Here is a 23,187-nt window from a genome sequence, read left to right on the forward strand (position 1 = left end):
TACTTTCTCCCAAGGGAAAGCAGACAGCAGCTCAAGAAGCTGTGAGACCACTAAATGTGCTTCTATGTCCCCAGGCTAATAATAAATTCTAAGGATCTGGAGAAATTAAGCCTGCTTTGCAAATCATTGTGTTTATGTTTCCCAATATACCATCACTTGTTTCTAATAACAATAAACTTTCCTCCAAATGGGGAGGCTCTCTGGGTCTATGAATGATGTAAATGTACATAGTGTTATTAGGAAGTTAGTTACATTTAAAATAGCTAATACTCTTTCCATATCTGTGAAAAATGCAAATTCTTATTTTGCCCTCCATAAATCCAGTACAATTTCTGCTTATTACAGTTATCCCTTTAAGTTTTTAAATTATATTTTCTTCCTTTTAGGATAGAAAAATTATGCAGATAAATACCTTGTGTAACAAAATGTTAATTTTGTTGTAGCTATAAGCTGGATAATTTTGGTCATGGAAAGAGCAAGTAAACTAGATTTGGCAGAAATTAGAGTAGTCCCGATTCAGCAGTAACCTTACACAAAACTTAGATTCTGTTGTAATCAAATCAGACAAACTAGATTTGGGCATAATTAGATCAGGATAATTAAATTCTCCATCTCTTAGGGAACATCGAAATGCACATATGTAGGATTCATTATTTTTCCCTTTGTATCCAGTTGTAGCATTGAAAATCTATACCCAAGAAGAATTCAGATGGGTCTGCCACTTGGCAAGAGGGGTTCTTGTCCATTGACATTTCTCAAAATTAACTTTTCAAAAAAAAAGAAATAATTGTAGTTTTTAAGCAATCACAGCTACAAGATTTCCTAACTTAATTCTACTTTATAGTTTACCCACAATTTTAAGGAATAAAGTTCTTGTAAAAAAACCTAACAATTGGTAATTAACAATAGTAAAAATTCATATTCTTTTGTCATAATATTTTTTAAATGAAAAGCTTTGTATTAATTACTATGAATACAAATGTTATACTTTTACTATATAGTTTGTTCATTAAAAATAATGAAAATTCTTTTTTTCAAATTAATAAAATTGTTAATTAGAAAATTTAGTACTCACTAAATGTTTGATGTGTCGATTTTCCATGATTCTTATAACCTCATATAAATTGCTATTATCTTTTTGTTTAATGAAGTTGTATGATTAAAAGATCTAAATATAGTTGGACTATACTGTAATATATGTTCCTTATAAATCTTATGAATAAGATTCAGAAATACTATTGCCACATTATGATACCCAAACCTATAATGAAATATCAGATACACTAACCAGATACATTTTTTTCAAAAGGACAAAAAAATAGATATAAAGCAGAATATAATGTAAGATGTTTTCTCTGCATATGTAGTGCTTCATGGGAGTAGGATGACGAACATGTTAAGTGAACTACATGAATTTTCTGTTAACAAGGAACTGTATTCTTCTTTATAGTGTGCTCAGAACTTCTGGAACTAGGAGATTTTTCTGGGACATTCCAAACAAAACCAGTTCAGACTTTGTATCAAGCATGGTTTTACTTTTATTTTACTCCCACACTTTTGGCCTCATAAAAGCCTCTTATCCTAGCTCTGTAAATCCTTCCTCACTAGAGAAGGATCCATGTTGCCATATTCTGGAAACAAGCACTTTTTTCTCATTCCCAGTAAAATACATCTCTACCTGTTATTATCTTTCAAGTTGTAAATTAAGACATAGGGTAACAATATATTTATAAATGATTCCAAAAATGAAGCCCATAATAACTAAAGAAAACAAAACAAATAATGGACTTGGAAGCCCGGTAAGTGTTATTTTCGGAATTGAATGATATCAGATAACAATATCAGAATGCTAGATGTGCTCATTTCTACTGGAATAATGCTATTTTAAATACTCTCATCTAAAAGAGCAAAGAAATACATGTGTGATTACCAACCCATGTCTATGCAAGGATGTGTTAATCTGTGTTGTCCAGAGAAACAGAGCAAATATATACATTTGATTTTACTCCTTCTGTGAGGTCAAGGCAGAGTAGAAATAGAGTAGAGATAGAGAAAGTGATAGGAACCGGGTACATGTCTTTATTAGCTTTTGTGGGTGAAGTGCTTTAGGATTCTTGGACTAAGGCCAGATGGGTCAATTCAGTCCAAAAAGTGGAGGTTTGGTAAATTACGTGGGGTCTTAATCTAATGGGTTACAAAGGGGAGCCCCTGGAAGACAAGGGAAGATGTTTATCACAAGGGCAGTTGGGGAAGCCATAGCAGGAAGTTACACTTGTTTGTTACTCTCTGGGCTATTATCTAGGGCATATACATACAGGAGGAGGCTAGTGCAAGTTAAAGGAATTAGTCAGGCTTCTTAGCCAAACAAAATGGATGCCAAAGCGGCAATACCATGGAGTAATTTAGGAAGCTCTCAGCAATCATTTATTTTTAAAGTGATTATTCATATACTTGGATTAATCTCTACCACCTTTGTAACTCCTTTCTAAAATTGTACTTGTTCTTTGTTTCTTTTCTTTTTCTTTTTTTAATTGTCCTTTCATTTTCCCTTCTCTGGTTGGAGTGAGCATTTTACATGAATTGATTCTGTATTTTCTCTTTGTATATCAATAATATTTCCTTTAAAATTTTTTGTAATGGTTTCTCTTAAATGCTTTTTTATTTGCTTGACTTTTATATTTTCACCAGTTATGGTTGAGTCCCTGTGAAGAAAGTCCATGGGACTCTTCATGTTTAAGGATTCTGGCTATTAATAGATAATGAATTGTATAGATGCAAGAAAACATGTAGATAGACTGTTAGGATAATGTTAGTCTCATCTAATGAGAGACGGTGGTTTGGGCAGGAATGATGACATTGCAGAAAGAGTAAATTCAATGGGTTCATATGATATCCAGCAGCATTTGAGAATGGATTACATAGAAGAATGTAATAAAGGAATTGATAATGATGTGGTAAGTCTTTGGCTTGATGAATTGATTCTATTACAGTGCTATTGGCAAACTTAGAAGAGAAAAAGGAGTATCATAACATTCAATTTTTTATATTAAAGAGTGTAATTTCATGCTTTTCTGCTTTCTTCACTACATATTAGACTATGTCCTGGCTAGCTGTGTCAACATGAAACTCAGAATTTGGTTTTGTAACTATAAAACAGAAAGTTATTCATTTATAGCTATAGGGTAAAATTGAAATGCACATGTGGACTTCACACCAACTTGGAATGGAATAAAGCCCTGAAATTGAGGACTCCCCTGACCTTCAAGAGAGACATTGAAAACCACATCTACCCAAACCATCAAGGGTTCTTTATCCCCAGTAAATCTTTTCATTGTTTGTCTTTGATCTGATAATAAAGACAAGGGAAAGTATTTCAGTATATATACACTCACCAGTCTCCACACCAAAAGTCCAGAAAATATCTGAAATTATCATCATCCCTCTGAGCCAAGAACAGTGCCTGCTACATAGTCAAATATTGTTGAACCTGTAAGAACAAAGAACACCGCTCACTCATACACTGTCACTAAAATAAAATTATTTACTTTTATAAAGCCCTATACTACTTGGTAAATTTGATGATGCTTTGATCTTACTATTAAGCAATTAAGAGACTTAAGACATACATTATTTTTCTAGTTTTTGGATAAAACATCAGAAGACTGGAGAGATGATGCCCAAAGTCACAAGACATAGCTAAAAACTGTCTGAGTCAGGGCTAAAAGAGACACTTAGGTTCAAGATTATCAATCTTACAATTAAATCTTCCCATCCAGCAGTATAACATAGTCGCACAGGATTGTGTGGGCTAGCCTCTAATTAGGAGAAGAAATTTTCTCTCTTTCTTAAAATGCTCTTGCCCAGGGGTTACATTTACTGTAGATACCTAAAGGCTGAACCAGGGGCACCTGACTAGCTCAGTTGGTTAAAGGCTGAACCAGTTATTATCAAGATCCAATCATTAATAGAAACTTTAGATCCCCCAAATATCAGGAACTTCACTGTCTTTGGCATGTAAATATTTTATTCATAGACATATTTTGTTCCTCATAAATTGTTACTCAAAACTGGAAAAGGCAGAATATAAATATCATCATCATCATCATCATCAGGCTTTATTTCCTTAAGTGGAATTTATAGAGAAATATTATTGCTTAGTTTTTCTTCTCCTAAAATCATAGACATTCTCTGAATTTTGGCAAACTTGAAATAGCTCAGTTCTAGTTAAAATCTTACTAACACAATTATTTTTCATGGGGTTGATTCTGTTTAAAAGTTAAAATTGTAATGAGGAACTGGAAGATAAAAAAAAAAAAAAAAAAAAAAAAAAAGATTCCAAATCTTTCTAGGCTTAGATAATTGGATGAAAATGGAGTAAAATGAAAGTCATTCCACCCTTGGCAATAATGTGGACATTTTTTCCCTAACTTCCTGATTCCAGAATTTTAAGGCAAACAGTGGATATCAGCTCTTGGTGAATGAGTGGAAGAATGAGATGAGATCCAAAGTAGGCAAGACACAAATTCAGATTCGTTCTGAGTTCTGATGAGGATCTTAGACTTTATTCTGGGATAAAGAAGATCAGTCAGAAAAAGGTTTTACATAGGGGTTATAAGTGATAGGAGTCAGGAAAAATAAAACATTGTGTATGTGTGCATGTATTAAAATGAACAATACTAAGTCATGTTTTGGAGAATTATCCACTACAGAGAAAGAATAGATAATAAAATACAATGTAGTCTGTGAGAGGGTGACAATATCTGAGAGTGGAAGTGAAAATAATAGCAAAAATAGTTACAGGTGAAGTTTCTGGTATGTTTAATTCAAGGATATATTTTATAACTTTTGCACTAGATATTTCATAATGCCCATTTTGCATCAGAGTCTAAATACAAGCTTTACAGTCAGGAAGCCCAGATTTCATGACAAATTTAGGTAGTAGGTACTGAATCTGTTGCAAATTACTATATAATTGTTATTTTTTTTTCTTTTCTTTCTGTACTTCTCTCAATCCTCAGCCTTCTTTCTTTCCTTTCCTTTCCTTTTTTTTTTTTTTTTTTAACTGCCCCAAATACTTCCTTATGACTCTAAGGCCGATGCCCAGAGAAGTCCTCTGTCTCTCAATTTATCCAAGTTTTTTCTTTAATTATTTCATTCGTTTCCTTTGTTTAGAATGAGCCTGGGGATATCACACAAACTTAATTGGAGTTATGAGATTAACATATTCTTCTGAATTAATATACTATCCATCCAGTGTTTCATAGGTGTCTCTTAAAATAAAGGTCCTATTCAAAACTATACAGCTCTTAAGGCAAGACTCTCCAAATATACCAAAGTAATAATGTTGAATTAGGAAGAATTTTCATCTTCTCTCAGAAGGCAAAATAATGATGGATTTCTGAACTTGATTTATATGTAGATTCAGCACTCCAGTGCATTCTGGAAAATCAGTTTTTCTAGAGTGATATGATAAGGGCTCTTTGTCAAAAGATACATAAAACTGGAAGAACAGTAATATATCTATTGAGAATCATTTATAAAATTTTGAAAATATTATTAGATATTTTACTAATGGACCCAGAAAATAAAGAGATATACTTTATTGAAATGTCAATGGAATATTCAGAGGGAAAGAAAAATACAATAGAAACAAGTGTGATGTATAGTGAAAACAAAAGCTTTTTGTGCTAATTAAAATTAAAAATTCTCTAATTAAATTTCATAGGATTAATGGGAAACTATGTGGAAATTAAATGTTTTTTTATCTATGGTTAAATAACACCTTAAATATTCAGGCAGATATTTAATATTCTTTTAACAGAAAAGCATATGTAAGTTTTATATATACACATATAGAATATATATTTTATATATATATATCCTACATAATTTTCTACACATACTCACATGTATATATGTATGTGTGCATATTTTGTTGCATGTATGTATGCAACATGATTATATATATATACATATATACATACGACACATTCAAGTTTACATAATATTTAAAAAATAAATATATGAACTATTGCATTTCTTGTTAAAATTAAGTATGTGTGTATTTCAACCTGGCAAGGAGTTATGTTAAATTGTACTCTTTATATTCTCTGCCATTATGTTTTTATATTTACTTAATTTTGAGAACATCTAAAAAATGGAAGTTATCACTTTTCCAACAGAAGTGGAAGAGATATTAGGGAAACACAACAATTTCCTCAAGCAAGTGTTGGAAATTAAGACCCATGGGATGGAAAAACCATCAATTAATTGATGATTCTATTAGTCTTTAGCCTTGGGCATTACTTGGGAACTTTTTTCAATTGCTATCATTATTTTATTGCAATGGTCTTTCAAGCTTGTTCCTATGTATCATCATACTTGTATATGTGCCATCAACATTACACAGCAAAGCCCTGAAAATCCCTAATAACCCGTTGTAAAACACAAAGTTCAAGTCTCATAAAATAAAACAAAAACTTGAAAAACAGAAAGGGTTGTAGGTAAGTAAGTTTCTGGAGAGGGAGTAGCAAGATAAAAAGCATTGAGGGTACGAGGCGCCTGGGTGGCTCAGTTGGTTGAGAGACTGCCTTTGGCTCAGGTCATGATCCTGGAGTCTCTGGATCGAGTCCCGCATCGGGCTCCCCGCTTCTCCCTCTAACCCTCCCCCCTCTCACGTACTCTCTCTCTCTCTCTCATTCTCACTCTCTCAAATAAATAAATAAATCTTTAAAAAGAAAAAAAAAAAAAAAGCATTGAGGGTAGGGGTGCCTGGGTGGCTTAGAGTCACAGAGTCCTGGGATCGAGCCTGGCATCAGGCTCCCCGCTCAGCCAGGCAGACTGCTTCTCCCTCTCCCCCACTTGTGTTCCCTCTCTCGCTGTGCCTCTGTCAAATAAATAAATAAAATCTTAAAAAAAAAAAAAAAAAAAAGCCTTGAGGGAAGAAGTCAAAAGGCCTACTGGGAGCTTTAAGCAGACTGCTTTGCTTTGCAGCAAGATGTAAATGGAGAGTAGGATAAGCTGTAAAGAGAGATATGGCTGAAGAGATACATAAAGTCTTGAAAAGCTTTTTATTTCAGGCTCACAGATTTGGAAATTTAATTGAAAAATATAGGAAACCTTTAGGAAGAAATATAATCAACTCAGCATTCTTAAAGGTATTCTCAGTTGCAATGTGGATATTGGATCAGGAAGGTATTTCTCAATGGGGGCAATGCTGCTCCCCAGGGGACATTTGGCAATGTCTGGAGACATTTGTGTTTGTCAGAACTCAGGAGAGAGGGGAATTGCTGACATCTCATCAGTAGAGGCCGCAGATGCTACTAAACTTCCTACAGTGCACAGGACATACACCCACAATCACAACAAGAAATCATGTCATCTAAAATGTCAATACTGCAGAGGTAGAGAAACCATGGATTAAGTTTAGGGAGTCACTAGTTCCTTTTTTTAATTTATTTAAATTCAAGTTAGTTAACATACAGTGCAGTACTGGTTTCAGGAGCAGAATCCAATGAATCATCACCCCACATACAACACCTAGTGTTCGTTCCAGCTGGTGCTCTCCTTAATGCACATCATCCATTCAGCCCATCCCCCCCAACTCTTCTCCCTTCCAGCAACCAACAGTCTGTTCTCTATAGTTAAGAGTCTCTTATGGTTTACTTCCAGGATAGAGGGTTAGTATCCAAAATCTATAAGGAGCTTATCAAACTCAATACCCCAAAAAACAAATAATCCAATTGAGAAATGGGCAGAAGACATGAATAGACACTTTTCCAAAGAAGACATCCAGATGGCTAACAGACACATGAAAGTTGCTCATCACTCGTCATCAGGGAAATACAAGTCAAAACCACAATGAAATACACTTCACACCTGTCAGAATGGCTAAAATTAACAACTCAGGAAACAACAGGTGTTGGTCACGATGTAGAGAAATAGGAACCCTCTTGCACTGTTGGTGGAAGTGCAAACTGGTGCAGACACTCTGGAAAATAGTATGGAGGTTCCTCAAAAAATTAAAACTAAAACTACCTTACAATCCAGCAATCTCGCTACTAGTTTCTAATAAAGCCAATTAATAGGCTGTTACAGTGATCAAGGTAAGTTAAGAGGCTTAAGCAAGATGGTTGAAGCAAGTGAGTTTGAAGGGAAAGAAATTAATTCTAAATATATCAACAAAAATTCATGACTGACTGAACTTGGGCATAGATAGCTAAAAGGAAAGGTTGGAATAATATAGTTTCATAAAAACCAAATATGAATAAAATTGTAAAAATAAAAAGATCTGCTATAAAACTGCCTTAAGCATAGCAGAGGTGTAAAAATTTAATTTTACTTACATGTTTTCTATTCCAAATGTACTTGCTGAGCTTGAGGAGGGCCTGTCAACATGCTTTTATCCAGCTCCTGTCTTATGTCTGTGCCATAGTTTTAAACATCAAAAAAAAAAAAAAAAAAAAAAAGGACAAAGGAAGAGACAGTCTTGAGTTGACTTTATTTTTTCCCTTACAACATGTTACTATCTGTGTGTGAGTCCTTTCACAGAAAACCACTTCCTCTCATTCTAATGTCATGTTCACTTACTATTTACCTATATGGGTCTTTTTAAATACAAATGCTCAGTAAAAGTGTAAGGATTCCCTTCACTGTACGAACTTAGAAATCTCTTGTAATAACATGGCACGTTATTTGACTTCCCACAAAATGTTTCCTCTTTTATATTCCAGAGATTGACATTATATTTTTGGAGTCAAGATGCTTAGATTTAAGTTTTCATTCTATCCATTACTCAAGAGACTTTTAATCTAGGGGAAATTACTTAACCCCTTCACTCTACAGTATCGTTGGCTGAAACTATAAGCACAAGGAACAATAGATAAAAGTGGCAAGGGAAAAGAACGTTTCTGGTTCCCCATCTGGCACTACCTGTTGCTATAAATGTGTGTCTGTAGATGATAGATCAATCTTATGTGAATATCTACATCCATGGTTATTTCTATCATGCATCTATCTCTCTGTCTGTATGAATGTAGTCTCTACAAATCGATGGGCCTGTGGTTATTGTAACTTTGGTTTCGGTACGTACACTTTTTTAGAAGCCCTGGACGATATCAGAGATACCCACAGATCTGACACTTTTCAAGCTAGTCGGTTAAGTGGTTGCAGGTGGGATTATTTACTCAGGCAATTGTATTATAACACTGTATAATTTCCCTCCCCTCTCACACAGAGAGAATGTCATTAAGTAAGCCAAAATATATATAAGCAGAGACCATACTGAAGACAAGAGATAGAAGGATCAGGGTCGCAGTCTAGTAAAATTTCAAACAGGCCGTGTGTCTTTAATACCTCGCTTATTTTATGTTTGGGTCTCCAAGTGTTCCTTCTACCCTCATTATCATTGTTCAAAAAATATATGATAATCTGATACCTGCTAAAACTGAAATAGTTTAAGGTTTTATACCCTCTAGGAGTATTTATAGTTTAACCGGTGATTGTAAACTATTGATTGAACTCTCTGATCCTAGTGGCGCTATATTAGATGCTATGACAGATGGAGATGTGTTTTAGGGGAGAGAAAATAGCTTACTTGCCCTTCTCAATTAAGTGATCCCTGTCAGATATAATGAAATTAAAACAATTCATGGATAATAAGTGAGAACTATTTTGCTCTGCGACAAAATTTCAGAAACACCACGACAAATTAACTGCTGCACATCAGCGTGGAGATTTCTCGATTTGTGGCCAATGGTAGTAGGCCTACCGTTCAATCTCTGTGAGCTGGAGTTTATTTTCATAGCACCTACCATAGTTTGACGACACATGAAGAATGAACATTTTCTTTATTCAACTTTTTTTCTTAAATAAAAAAGGAAGGGATGGATAATTGGCTATTGTGTCCTACATTCCAAGTGTGTGCTTTCCTCGGCAGCCCGTTCCTCCTGCCTCTGTTCAGGTTTTCATCATGTGTCGCTAGGCCACTATTACAGCTTTCTAAAGTTAAGTTGTAACAATAAATATAAAAATCTTGCCCTTTTTCTTTCTAATCACAGTATCGATTTTCTATTTTCTCCCTGTGTCTAGTGACCAGCCTCCTGACTCCCACTTTCAAAGTTAATTTTAAGTGTATATTCAATCTTGCATTTCTATCGCTAATCCATTCCCGTCCCTCTTTTCTTGTCTACAGGGGACAGGGGAATTCTTTGTACACCCTGAAAGGCTTTCTAACAAGAACTAGATTAATCTTCCAGAAGAAACACTAACCACTTCTACACCTTCTATACCACATTGACATAACATTTCTCCATGTTGTTTTTCCCACATTGATATATGTGTCTCATGTTTTCAGTCTAGTTCATCGCCCCTCTCTTTCACCATTTAGGAGATTCATACTCTTAAAGTCAAAATTCACTACTATAAAACCTCTCTAAATTTCCTGAGTTCCCATGGAATATTGAGTATATGTTTTAACATTTTTGTATCTTTCTTAAAAATCATACTCTGTCATTTAGATTCTATGAATAATGTATCACAAGCCATTTATTCACTCAGCTCTAAGTAATACAATAGGCTTCAGTTCACTGAGAGCAATCAGTCCCAGTTTTTGAGAAAGAAGTTACTATATGGTCCAGTGTCCTTCCAAACGTTCATTGATGCATCTTTTTCCTCACAAGTGCTCATAACTCTTTCATTGGTGGGTTCAGATGTTATTGTTTTCTTCCTCTTATCAAAGTAAGTCTTTTCCCAATAAATTTGCTAATCATTGACAACGGACAGTTATATACTCTGTCACTGATGGTGTTTTATGTGATGCATTGATCAATTCTTAAACCATTTCTTCTTTCCTGTTCAGGAGAACAACGTCAACCAAACTTTTAGCCACAATTGATAAATACTACTGTTATCTGTCCTGAAATATGGCCAATCTGGAAAAGCTAAATGGCGGCATTTTGGGTTTCTGTGTTAGAGAAATGTGTGTTCTCTGTACTTTTCTATTGATGAGAATCTTTTTCCCTTGGCTATTATTCACTGATGAAGCAATGACAATGCTGAAGGAGCAGAAGTAGAAATACTGCTGAAAGTCCCGTCTGACATCTGTGAAAATGAAGAGCTCTAGCTTAGTTTTAAATAGATGCTTAATGGGAGTCTGGAACTATGAACATACTATTTATGACTTTTTAAGAATTATTTTTCACACATTAACATGCAATATAAGATGGGAGGAACAGCTATTACTTATTATCTAGCTAAAAATAATAATCAAATAATACATTATAGAAATTATAAACTACTACTTGCTTTGCACCACACTCTCATGCTGCTTTCACCTTCTCTCTAATACATAGAAGTGGTCACCTTAAATTTACTGTTTATTTTCAGACATCATAATTTTACTGTAAGTAAATATGTCCTTAATTAACATAGGGTACAGTATCACATGTTCTGTATGTTTGATATGTTTTCATCCTGTGAATAAATTTCTCCCAATTGCTTTGTTTTCATAAACATGTGTTCATGAGCATCACTGACGTTGCTCCATGTTGTATAATAATTTATTATATGCACACAATGCAATTCTGAAATCTAGACTGTTCCTAGTATCTGTTTTTGTAAACAATACCGGGATAAATAATTCAGTCTTATCTCCCATGCATTTTTTTACATTTTTGCAATTTTTCTTTGAAATATATACACAGAGGTTGAATTATAATGCATAGGTTATGTGAATGTTCAACTTTAATAAACATTGTAAAACCTCTTATACCAAAAAAAAAAAAAATCCTCTTATACAAGCTCAGTATATCTTGTAACTACTATTCTAAAAGTTGTAAGGAATTCTCAAAAGAAATTTCTAGACTTAATTCATAAAATTAGCAAGGACACATGACATAAGGGAACTGCACAAAAATCAATCATGATTCTATATGCTAACAATACATAATTTAAAATTGAAATATTTATATATATATAGAAAGAGAATGAAAACATATATATCAAATGAAATACTTTAGTGTAAACCAAGCAAAACATACATGATATGTATACTGAAAATGAAAAAAATGTAATAAAAATTTATCAGAAATAATTGGAGAGACGTAGCATGTTCACAGGTTGGAAAGCTCAATATTATTAAGCTATAACTTCTCCACAAATTGATCCATAGATTTAGCAAAATTTTAATCAAATTCTGGCAGAATTTATTGTAAAAATAGACAAGGATATTCCCAAATACATTAGTAAAGCAAAATAGAGTCTAGAAATAAATTTATACAATTATGGATAATTAATTTTGACAAATTTACAGACATCATTCAATAGAGAAAGTCTGGTCTTTCTTCAACAAATGCTGCTGGGACAATTGAACATCAATACACAATTAAAAAAAAAAAAAAACCTTGACTAAAACTTCACACCTTATAAAAAATTCACTGAAAATTGATTATAGTTCTAAACATAAAATGTAAAATAAAAATTTGGAAGAAAACACACACACATAAATCTCCGTGATGTTGACTTAGGCAAAGAATTTTTAGACATGACATCAAAGGCATATTGTTAAAATGCACACACAAAAACTCTGAATTTAATCAAAATCTAAATTTTTTCTCTATGAAAGACACTGTCAAGAGAATGAAAAAATAAGCTACATATTCAGAGAAAACTGCATATCCGGCAAAAGACAAGTATACAGAATATGTAAAGGCCTGTCAAGATCACAAATAAGAAAACATACAATCCGATTTTTAAAATTAGTAATACCCTTGAGCATATACTTCACCAAATAAGATGTATGGCAATGAAAACAAGAAAAAATGCTCAACTATCATTACCATTAAAGAAATTTAAATTAAAACCACAATAAGGGGGCACCTGGATGGTACATTCGGCCGAGCGGACAACTCTTGGTTTCCTCTCCTGCCATGATTTCATGGCTCGAGGGATGGAGCCCCCAACATGGGGCTCTGCTCTCCGCAGGGAGTCTACTTGGGTTTTTCTCTCCCTCTGCCTCTGCCCCTCCCCCTGCTCCCTCTCTCTCTCTCAAGTAAATCAAGAAATCTTTAAAACACACACACAAGGGCGCCTGGGTGGCTCAGTTGGTTAAGCGACTGCCTTTGGCTCAGGTCATGATCCTGGAGTCCCTGGATAGAGTCCCGCATCGGGCTCCCTGCTCAGCAAGGGGTCTGCTTCTCCTTCTGCCCTCTTCCCTCTCGTGCTCTCTGTCTCTCATTCTCTCTCTCTCAAATAAATAAATAAAATCTTTAAAACACACACACACACACACACACAATAAGACACCATTAGTGGTCCCGCTGGGAGTTGGTGCTGCAGGCATGTGCCCTTGCCTCCTGCGACTCTTCCCAGCTGTCTGCCCAACTCGCGCCGGCGATTCCCGGTGGACCTCAGCACGTTGCCTGGGCCTTTGATCCTACAGCAAGCAGACAAGCATGTGCAGCATCCAATGCAGGTCAAATATACTGGGCTGAAGGTCAACCAGCTGGGCAAAGTGCTAACACCCCCCAGGTTAAGAACCGGCCCACCAGGGCGCCTGGGTGGCTCAGTCCTTAAGCGTCTGCCCTCCGCTCAGGTCATGATCCCAAGCTCCTAGGATCTAGTCCCGCATTGGGCTCCCCGCTCTGCGGGAAGCCTGCTTCCCCCTCTGACACCCCCCCCTGCTTGTGTTCCTTCTCTGTGTCTCTCTCTGTCAAATAAATAAAATCTTAAAAAAAAAAAGAACCAGCCTACCAGTATTGCATGGGATGACCTTGATTCAGGTAAATTCTACACGTTGGTCTTGACAGATCCGGATGCTCACAGGAAGGACACGGAATACAGGGAATCTCACCATTTCCGGGTGGTCAGCATGAAGGGGGATGACATCGGCAGTGGCACGATCCTCTGATTATGTCGGCTCTGGGCCTCCCAAGGGGACAGCCTGGATGGTTTATGAGCAGAATGGATCACTGAAGTGGGATGAGCCCATTCTCAGCAACCGATCTGGAGACCACCGTAGTCAATTCAGATTGGCATCTTTCTGCAAAAGTACAGCTCCGGCGCCCCCCGGTGGCCAGCACGTGTTACCAGGCGGAATGGGCTATGTGCCCAAACTCTATGACCAGCCACCTGAGTGAGATGTAACAGAATACTAGGAGACAGAAGAAACCTTCCCGGAGATCTCGATGAAATTCAGTGATGCATGTAGATTTCTCTCCTTTCCCCATTCCCATTCTCACAGGCGGGGCCTGAGCAATCCGTGGTTTAGGGTGACTTTTCCTTCTGCCTGTCCTCTATAATTCTAGAGGGTCACACCCTGGTTTATGTTTTGATCAAATTTAAACTCCATGGGGGAGGGATATTTTGGTAGTAGGATGGGGTCATCAAGTTGTAAATATAACGACCTAGAATTTAAGGAAGAAAGAATTTAGGTTAAAAGACCGGGTCTACAACAATAGAGCAGAGCATCAAAGAATCTTTAAGGGAGATTTACCAAAAAAAAAAAAAAAAAGAGAGAGAGAGAGAGAGAGAGAGAGAGATTCGTTGCCCGTGCCTTTGTGAGCCCCTCTGGAATTTTACATGATGGCACTCCTGGGTCGTGTTTTCAAGGCCATGTCTCTCACCAAGACAGCCAGAGGCTGGTAAGTCCACTAACCCCTAACATGATACACCTTGGACTGGTTATTAGGGGTCAGCGTCATGCTCTGGCTCCTTTAAAGAGCAATACTAGAAAAAGCAATAGGGAAAGTCGTTTTGCGGTAAAGACACGGCCATTTAGATGAGCTGCAAGGCTGAGTGAGAGGTTGTCAGAAAATCCTAAATCTGTGCCTGTTGAACTGGTCACTCTTCCTCTGTGTAAGAAAAGACGATCAATCTGGAGTTTCCGAATGTTGTATTAATTCTACCTTTTGCTTACAGTTGAATACAAATAAAAACATGATGTGAATGAAAAAAAGAAAGCAATAAGATATCATTATATACCTATTAGAATGAATAAAATTAAAAATAAACTGACAATACCAAATCTTGACCAATATGTGGAGCAACTAGAACTGTCCTATATTTCCAGCAGAAATGCAAAATGGTACAACCACTTTGAAAAAACAGTTTGGCCATTCCTTGTAAAGTTAAACATACATTACCTTATAACCAGCAATCTCTCCCTAAGCATTCTCCCTAGAGAAATTAAAACTCATGTTCACACTAAAATGTGTACACAAATATTGATAACACTTTTATTCATAATGGCCAAACAATGGAAATAGCCCAAATGTTCTGTAGGGAATTTATTGCTATTGAGTAAATTAATTATATAAAATATGGCATATTTACACAACAGGAAGATACTCAGCAATAAGAAATAATCGACTCAAATACAGGCAACAACTTGAATGAATCACAAAATCCTTGTGTTGAGTGAAAAATGCCAATCTTATCAAGTTATATGCTGCATAATTGCATTTATAAGACATTCTGAAAAATTACAAAAATATAGGATCAGAGAACATACCAAAATTATAAAAATGGAAACAAAAAATTGACTTCACTCTATGTAAATTTAAAGATTACATTTCAAAAAGAAAGCAAGATAAAAGAAGCTCTGAGATAATATTCTTTGTACAGAACGATTTTGATAAATGCCATTTCCACTACACCACCAATTTCTGTGAAATGTTTATTGAAAATTTCTTTCAAGAAAACCACCTATTTATTTATTTATTTTCTGCCTATTGCATCTCCAGGAAAAAATATATACATGTAAATATATACTTGCCACCATTTTGTACATGTTTTGTTTTGTTTTGTTTTTGTTTGAGTGGGAGAGAGCAAGTGGTGGGGGATGAGGGCAGAGGGAGAGGGAGACAGAGAATCTCAGGCAGACTCCCCGCCAAGCACAGAGCCCATTGTGGAGCTTGATCTCCTGACCCTCAGGTAATGAACTGAGCCAAAATCGAGTGACACTTAACCGGCTGAGCCACCCAGGCACCCCCATATTATATATCCTTTAACTCATATATTTGATGAACGTTGTTGTATTTCTTATGCATCTTTCTCCTCTTGTTCATCTTGTACTATTAAACTGTAGCTATGACAGTCAAATGAGTTTAGTACTGAATACATATATGAATAGTGAATGAATAAAACATAGATCAAATATTTGAATTATATAAAACTACAATTGACATTGACACCATAAATAGTATTTATTCATTTTATTCAGGGAACTTTTCTTACTTTATTTTCACTGCACCTTATTGATGATGTAACATTATGTCAAAATTATTTTCTGACAGATGCACAAATTAAATTTAATAATAGTTAATATTTCAACATATATTTTCGCTCTCTCCCTCACCCCCATAACTCTATGTTGTGTATGTACATTATGAATATATTATACATACCACATATATGTAGGTTGTATGTATGTATGTACAGATATGTATAAAAAGGTAATTAATGTACTTTACATAGAATTCATATGAATTTATATCTACTTTGCTTATACACACGTACACATGCACACATTTTTAAACAAAATTAGAAAAGTATAAATTGACATCATGCTTTTACATTCTAATTTACAAAATGTCATTAATAAATCATTCTCATATATTAATTATATTTAAAGATCACTTAATTATATTATATTCAGTTATAGAATTATAGAACAATTTATTTGGACATGCAGACTTTTTCTATCTTACATTATTTTATAACTTCTGAAATGTGTTTAATTACTAAATGTCCCTTTGATTCAGGGTTTATTTTTGTGGGTTTATATAGAATTAAAATATGCCACTAATAGATTTAAGTATGAGGTATTTCTCTTTTTTTTTTATTTTTACCTCAGACTTTTGATAAACAGAGTCACAAATTAATTCAAATCATTTATCTTGTTCAACTAATCCTTCTCCATGTTTAAACATTACTCTGATAAATTAATAGGAAGAAACTTTTTGCTTTGGCATATCTTTAGAAAGTCAAATTAATCATATTTAGATTTAAAGTCATGTGGCTGAAATTATAAGTGATTTGATTTTTTAGAAATAAAATATTTGCTGTTGAATCATGTTAAAATAGTGTATAAAGAGTAAAAACGTTCTCTAAATACGTTGATAAATTAACAGACATATATATACATAACGTTTAACTGCCATACATTATATTCCACAATATAAAAAAAGAGTGACCAATCTCACAATAATGTAAGAAGCTCTAAATAACATCTTTAAATATAGGTCTTGCCAATATTAGCTGCCCAACATCCAAGAAACGAAATACATGATTGCTTAAAATAACATATATGTAATAATTTTAAAAATATCATTCAAGGGGTTCCTGGGTGGCTCAGTCAGCTGAGCACCCAACTCCTGATTTCGGTTCAGGTCATGATCTCAGGGGTGTGGGATCAAGCTCCAGTCTGGCTCCCCATTCATCGGGGAGTCTGCTTGTCTCCTTCCCATCCACTTACTCTCTCTGTCTTTCAAATAAACAAATAAATAAATAAATAAATAAATCTTTAAATAAATATATCATTCAAATAAATTATTTAAAAAATAATTCATAGGCCCATATTTTGACCATCTCTGAGATTATTTCCTTAAAATATATAAGAAAAAAATCTCTGTTAACATCACAATTACCTCATTAAAATAATATGGCTAGACTTCCCATTTGATTTTCACATAATTTAATACTATTATAGAAAACATAAAAACAAAAACAAAATAAAACATAAAGGAAAAGCTATTCATAAAGGTTGTCCTTACAGAAACATACATGTCTTAATGAGCTATCTTAATATTATCTGTTCTTGGGGCACCTGGGTGGCTCAGTCGTTGGGCCTCTGACTTCGGCTCAGGTCATGATCCCAGGGTCCTGGGATCGAGCACCGCATTGGGCTCCCTGCTCAGCGGGAAGCCTGCTTCTCCCTCTCCCACTCCCCCTGCTTGTGTTCCTGCTCTCGCTGTGTCTCTCTCTGTCAAACAAATAAAATCTTTAAAAAAAAATTAAATAAAAAAATAAATTATCTGTTCTTGGGTATCTGGATGGCTCAGTCAGTTAAGCGTCTGCCTTTGGCTCAGGTCATGATCCCAGGACCCTGAGATCCAGTCCCACATAGAGCTCCCCACTCAGTGAGAAATTGGCTTTTTTCCTTTCCCTTTGCCCCTCTCCCCTGCTCATGCACGTTCTCTCTCTTACACACACACTCTCTCTCAAATAAATAAATAAAATCTTAAAAAAAAAATCTCTCTGTTTTTCCTTTGGTCTTTGTTTCATAATTCATTTGGATTTACTTGGAGACAAAGATATAGAATGTAGACACTTCTTATCTCAATTACTATTTTATTTTACATTTCTCAATGTGTTTTTCTATTGATAATCATATCAAAAACCTAAGTGTTTTTATTTTTCTACTGGGGGATAATCATTTTGTTGTTCACTGAAAAGCCAAAGTAGTGTTCCTTTATCCTCCTCCTTCTCCTCTCTCTCCTTCACTTCACTATCATCACCATCATCATTAGTATTTTCATAATAATGGAACAATTTCTTAACTAATATTACAGGTCATAAATGAATTCCCTACTAGGATTAAGGCTCATATATTATAATATTCAAATATTCATATCTATAAATGCTGAATAAGTAGAATTAAGAAAATATGGTTACTAGTTCCTCTATTCACCACTAACATGTTTATGACAAAATCATAAACTCCAACTATCTATAATTTGTGAAATATTAATAAAATTAAGAAATAAAATTAAATAATATTAAATATATATAATCTTGTATTTGAATATGAGAACAGAATGGACAATAATTTACTTTTATATTTAATGAAAAAAGGAGCAGAGTGATTAGGACATTTGTTCAAGCAAACATAAAAATAGTTAATACTGGCATTCTGGGTCTCTGCTTTTACTCAATGAGTCTACTGAAGAGCATTTTCAGTTCTAAAGAGCTGATATTTCAGTGTAACTTGTTTATGCTCTGTATTCAACCTCTTAATTGATTGAGTGACTTAATTCCATGTCACTCAAGTGAGCGCATTCCCACAGCTCAGGTGGTGCCAGAACAAAGGTGAACTGCATTTGTCCAGACTGAGGGTTCTAAACTTTCAACACTTTTTTTTTTTTTTTTTTTAATGTCACACTGAGTAACTGAGTCAAGATCTGGCCCCTTTTCTAAATTATTTGATTAAAATAAATGAAATTTATACTGTCATAGGTGTTTGGGGCTCAGAATTGAACAAAATAATTAAGATAACTTGAGAAAATTAGAGATATTTAATTATCAAAACATCTGAAACGATCTTCCCAATTTACCTTTTCCATTTTAATGAAACAATAAAAAGAAAATATGTTGGTATTCTTTACTGGCCATTAGTGTAAGATCTATTATGAGTAAGTGTTAAAGAGATACAAATCATGAAGAATGTTTTTACCTCCAAGTAAGTTAAAATCTTAAAAGAAAGAAGCTTTAAAGAGAATTGCCTCAAACTGAAATAACAATTATCAATGCACCGTACAGGCAACCACCATCGTGAAGGTTGAGGGTTAGAGATTTGAGCAACTGGATTATCTTATCAAGAAATAACTTGAGGGGTGCCTTGGTGGCTCAGATGGTTAAGCGTCTGCCTTCAGCTCAGGTCATAATCCCAGGGTCCTGGGATTGAGGCCCACATCGGGCTCCTGGCTCAGCAGAGAGCCTGCTTCTCCCTCTCCTTCTGCCTCTCTCCCTGCTCATGCTCTCTCTCTCTGTATTTCTGTGTCTCAAATGAATAAATAAAATCTTTAAAAATGTATTGAAGGAAATAACTTGAAAGTCTTAATATATATGTGACCCTCTCAAGAGGGATATAACAAATAAATGTTTATTTTTTATTTTTATTTTTTTTTAAAGATTTTATTTATTTATTTGACAAAGAGAGACACAGCGAGAGCAGGAACACAAGCAGGGGGAGTGGGAGAGGGAGAAACAGGCTCCTCGCTGAGCAGGGAGCCCAATGCGGGGCTCGATCCCAGGACACTGGGATCATGACCTGAGCCAAAGGCAGAGGCCCAACGACTGAGCCACCCAGGTGCCCCAAATGAATGTTTATTAAACATATGCAATTAGGCATTACAGTAATTTTTCCACTTCTTTGTATTTCCATTTGAAATAAACACCGATTAAACAATCCTGAAGAGTTGATATTTAGATTATAATACCTCATAATAAAATAATATGACTTTTATGCAAGAATATTTTCATTTTTTCATAGAGAATGCACATAAATTTCCCTCAGTTATGAAGTCAACCTTTAGTTTTGGGCATTTAAGTAATGATAGTAGCTACAGCTTATTGAATTATTTATTACATGTTTTCTAAACTAAGCACTTTATCCCTGTTTTCTCAGTAAAACCTTAGAACACCTCTTTGGATTGAGGACACTAAGTCTGAGATTATATAATTTACCCAAGGTCAAGAGTTTGGTAGTTCACTGAAGCAGGGTTTGAATTCAGATTTGTATGACCTCAAGTCTTGTCCTTGAAATGATGCTGTAAGTCTTTCATATACATTGACTTTTTCTATGAGAACTTATTTCATTACTGTAGGATTATAATATAATTGAAATCATACAGATTTTTTAAAGGCAGAATGCTACTTTAAAACTTTTATATCAAATCAGGAAAGGTACCAAAAAGTTAAAATGAAATATTGCTATATTCCTTCCATCTTACATTCCTAGGGATGTATGTCTAATGATATTAGACAGGGTTATAAATTATATTACAAAGATTAACTAAGGCTCACCAATCATTCATTGTCTTAGAGCATTCACTTGACTGTAGATAAGATCTTTTGAGTAACAAGACTTACTGTGTTATTATATAGATATATGAAGCTCCACATTACCATACAGAATAAAGCAGATGGCAGATGTTTCCAGTTATGCATGATGATATTAACATGACAAAATCCATATCAGCCCTGCAACTCATCTAAAATTCCATTACCTCATTATTAATTCCTTCAACTTTAAATTTACTTGAGATGAACTAGACATATATGTCTACTTTGTCTATTTATTCCAGAATGTTTTATCTGTCAAAATGAAGGAATCTGATGATGTTCTTTCAATGAGGAGAAATTGACATTAGCACATTTGCCCTTGATAGAACAACACAGATATAGTGAAGTCCTATTCATCCTAATAAAGACACATTACACATGTAATAATGATGAATGTAATTATTTTCTTGTGACTAAAATTATGAAAATCTTTAAATTCTACAAAGGTGCTTAGTGCCTTTTCTTTCCCCCTTTTATAGTTTTGTCCCAGCCAAAAAACTGCAAGGAGTAAAAAAAATCCCTGTGCCTTAAATATTGTAAGCATTTTGGAAATCCCTAAGGAGGAAAAAATGAAGTATCTGTGAGATTTCTTTGTAACAGTATTAACAATGGAATAACAATACTCTTTGACTCTTTAGTTTATTACTTGAAAGAATAAAACTATACATACTTTTTATTATCACAAAATTGTAAGATTAACCTATGTGAATATATTATATTGTGCATGCATCTATTGATGTATTTTAATATATTTTTGGTTTATTTTCATAATTTCATAATTAATGAATGGTCAAATGCTAAATGATTGAAAAAGTCTATTGGGTAAGTGTTTATTTACAAAAAAATCTTCCTTTTTTTGAAGGATGGAGAAAGCTTCAAAAGTAATAAAAAATTTTTAACGTACTTCAAAAGACATATATTAATCAGATAGTTGAAGATGAGGAACTAGAATGTCTCAGCAAGGTGAATTACTCATTTAAAGTGTGACATTCAGAAAAGAATATAAACATGATCAATGGAAGATGTATGAGCCACTGTTCCTGGAGAAGAGATTTTTACTTGGTATGAGTCAGCATGCCGTAGAGAGTTAGAAAGAGGAAGAGTAAGTTAGGTTGATGGCTAAGGAAACAAAATAATATATTCAGTCAACATTTACTGGATGCTCACTTTGCTCAGCACATTTCTGATTCTTTTATTGTTTCAGCTAATTGAATTCATATAGCCACCTTCTGTGAAATAACCCCATTTCACAAGAAGAAAGTACAGTCAACCACCATTACTCCCACTACTAACACTGCTATCACTCTCACCCACCACCACAACCACTACAAACACATCCACAACTACTCTGTTTAATACCATTACCTCTGTGACTTCCACGTCCACCCTGGGCCACCACGGCTACCAGTCTAACCCAAGCCATCATCAACTCTTCATTTTGTTACAGCAACCTTAGCCTAATTGGTCCTCTGCTATTACCAACACACACCTACAAGTCTCTTTGCTACAGAGAAGTCAGAGAAATCTTTTAAAATATAGATCTGACCATATAACCTCCTTATTTAAAAATCTAGTGTCTTTATTAACAGCAATCCAAATCCTTCACCACGCCCACAGCACTAGGATCTAGCTTCTGCTCACCTTTTTAAAAGTAAAACCTGTAATTTCTTGCTTCCTTTATCTCAAATAATTTGACTTTTCTGCTTTTTTCTTAAATACACAAAGCTCACTTACCTCAAGAACTTTTTAAGTGATATTTCTTCTGCCTAGAATAATTTCTCCCCAATTTTCCATGACTCATTTCCTCACTTTATTCAGGGGCTTGTTAAAGACTAACTTTTGACAAAAGATTCCCCAAACAAGGACTAAATGAGGTCATTGTTTTAGAACACGTCACCCTCCTTCCCCTTAATCCTTGACCTGCTTTAATTTTCTTCAAAGCACTTATAATGCCATGATTTGAATAACTGAATTATGAGTTACTACTGTACCCCAAGCAGTATGTTAGCTTCTGGACATATAGCAATGAACAAATGAGCTACATATCAAAATAGAAAACTCTACATTCTAGTCTCCAAGAGAAGACAAATAAATGGAAAAAATGTAAAATTTATGTTATATTAGAAATAAAATTGTTTTTATCTGTGTCATTAGAATATAAGCTCCATGAAGGCAATTAACATACATGATTTCCAATGGAAATGTCAAGTTTTCTTGGACTTACTGGATCTCTGGGGCCAGATCACAGAGTCCTTGCATGATGTACTATTTGAGTTTGTTTGATGGACTTTGCTTTGCAGTCCACTCAAAAGTGACAAACTTTTGAGTCACTCCGGAAATGGATCA

At 34.6% G+C, this 23,187-nt stretch overlaps 1 pseudogene; it reads left to right on the plus strand.

Annotated features, from left to right (window-relative positions):
* Positions 1 to 2,822: 2,822 nt before the first annotated feature.
* On the plus strand, positions 2,823 to 14,135 carry LOC118006217 (annotated as a pseudogene).
* Positions 14,136 to 23,187: the final 9,052 nt, after the last annotated feature.

This window comes from Mirounga leonina, unplaced genomic scaffold (assembly GCF_011800145.1).
Source record: "Mirounga leonina isolate KUSES-001 unplaced genomic scaffold, KU_Mleo_1.0 Mir_95, whole genome shotgun sequence".
In the NCBI taxonomy this organism is placed as follows: domain Eukaryota; kingdom Metazoa; phylum Chordata; class Mammalia; order Carnivora; family Phocidae; genus Mirounga; species Mirounga leonina.